Genomic DNA, 2,483 nt, shown 5'->3' with positions numbered 1-2,483 from the left:
GGGCCGTGCCTGCAGGCCGGGCAGGGGGTTGGCCGAACGCCCGATACTTCGGGTGCTGTCAGCATTTGGCTTGCAGAGCAGCTCAAAAGTCTAAGTGCAGAACGGTGAAATCATTAACCGGCGAGCGGATGCATTTAGCGGGCAGGGAAGGGTCAAAACGGCCTAAAATACCGGACCGGCGGGCCAAGATGGCTGCCGGGGGGGGCGTATCGAGGGCCCCCACGTGAGGGGGCGGTGCAAGGGGCCGAGCCGCGCAAGCGCGGTTGAACAGCAGCAGAGTCCGAGCAGGGGGAAATCATTAACCGGTCAGCCGGTTCGACCCCGGTGGCCGAGGCGGGGAGGGTCCAACTGGGGAAAGGGTGGGTGTTCGGTGTCCCTCAGGGCGGTCCCGAGTGCGTCCGAAAAAAATCCGGGCTCCTGGGGCCTTTTTTAAAAAAGAACCGGTCGGGGAACGGGAGCAATCCGGAAGGCCTTGCGGGGTTTCGGTGCCTCTTCCTCGGTATGACTACCGGAGGGTCGTCGGCCTGAATGGCGGTTGCATTTGCTGGCTGGGGAGGTTGGCGGGGTACCTGCAGAATAGTAGGAGGTGGCAAATCGAGAATCGGTCGACTTCGCCAAGTGCCTTCTCGAGCCTCCAGGTCTGCAGGGACCGACCCAGGCTGCCCCCAAAACCGACCGGGAGGCCCCGCCGTCGGCCATTTTTGGTCATTTTCGGCATTTTCCCCGTCTTTCGGTCGGTCACGTAAAGCGGCGGCCTGAAGCCCGGGCGTGCCCGGGGAAGGCTCCCCCTCGCCGGGAGGACCGGATTTTGCCCCGGAAACCTCCGGAAGCCGGCCGGCAAGGCGGCTTCGGCCCGATGCACCTCCGATTGCGTCCGAAGGCCCGGGGAAGTGGCCCCTGGGCCCGGGAGAGCGAAATCCGTGCGAAGACGGAAGTCCATGAGGTCGGATCCGAAGCTTCTACCGGGCCCTCGGTGGGGGCATTCCCGCTAGGTCGGGCGAATCGGCCCGGCCACGGGGCAGGTTGCAATTGTTGGCAGGGGGCTGCTGGAGCTCGATAATGATTTCCCCTCGGTTCTCCCGATGGGGAAATGGCAAAAGGAGGTTCTGCGGGCTTTCGAGGCCTCCTCGGCGGCCGGACTACCGACCGACTTCTCGGCTGCATTTGCTGGCTGGGGAGGTTGGCGGGGTATCTGCAGGATGGTAGGAGGTGGCAAGTCGAGAATCGGTCGACAGCTCCGAGTGCCTTCTCGAGCCTCCAGGTCCGCAGGGACCGATCCAGGCTGCCGCCTAACCGACCGGGAGGCCCCGCCGTCGGCCATTTTTGTCCATTTTCGGCATTTTTCGGGTTTTTCGGTCGGTCTCGGAAAGCGGCGGCCTGAACCCCGGGCGTGCACGGGGAAGGCTCCCAAAGGCCCGCAGGACCGGACTTGCCACGGTCGGAGCCCCGGAAACGTCCCGAAGCCGGCCGGAGAAGGCGGCTAAGGGAAATGCACCTCGGATTGAATTTGCAGGACGTGGAAAGTGGCCTCCGGGCCCGCGAGGTGTTACAGGGTGCCCTCGTTAAGCTTCTGGAGAAATGGTTAACCAATGCACCTCGGACTGAATGTGCAGGCCGGACAGAGAGGCCTCCGGGCCCGCGAGATATCAGAGGTTGGCCTCGGTAAGCTTCTGGAGAAATGGGTTACCAACGGGTCTGTGGCCCTGAGAACTCATTAACCATTCGGACTTCGTCTCTGGCAATGAGAAAACATTAACCATTTGGACTTGGTCTCTGGCAGAGAGGCAAGTGTGGTGGAGAAATCATTAACCATTCGGACTTAGTCTCTGGCAGAGAGGCATGTTTGGCTATGAGAAATCAGTAACCATTTGGACTTCGTCTCTGGCAGAGAGGCAAGTGTGGTGGAGAAATCATTAACCATTCGGACTTAGTCTCTGGCAGAGAGGCATGTTTGGCCATGAGAAATCATTAACCATTTGGACTTAGTCTCTGGCAGAGAGGCATGTTTGGCTATGAGAAATCATTAACCATCTGGACTTGGTCTCTGGCAGAGAGGCAAGTGTGGTGGAGAAATCATTAACCATTCGGACTTCGTCTCTGGCAGAGAGGCATGTTTGGCTATGAGAAATCATTAACCTTCTGGACTTGGTCTCTGGCAGAGAGGCAAGTGTGGTGGAGAAATCATTAACCATTCGGACTTAGTCTCTGGCAGAGAGGCATGTTTGGCTATGAGAAATCATTAACCATTTGGACTTGGTCTCTGGCAGAGAGGCAAGTGTGGTGGAGAAATCATTAACCATTCGGACTTAGTCTCTGGCAGAGAGGCATGTTTGGCTATGAGAAATCAGTAACCATTTGGACTTAGTCTCTGGCAGAGAGGCAAGTGTGGTGGAGAAATCATTAACCGTTCGGACTTCGTCTCTGGCAGAGAGGCATGTTTGGCTATGAGAAATCATTAACCATTTGGACTTGGTCTCTGGCAG

Source organism: Carcharodon carcharias, chromosome 18 (genome assembly GCF_017639515.1).
Source record: "Carcharodon carcharias isolate sCarCar2 chromosome 18, sCarCar2.pri, whole genome shotgun sequence".
NCBI lineage: Eukaryota > Metazoa > Chordata > Chondrichthyes > Lamniformes > Lamnidae > Carcharodon > Carcharodon carcharias.
This window is presented reverse-complemented; position numbering follows the sequence as displayed.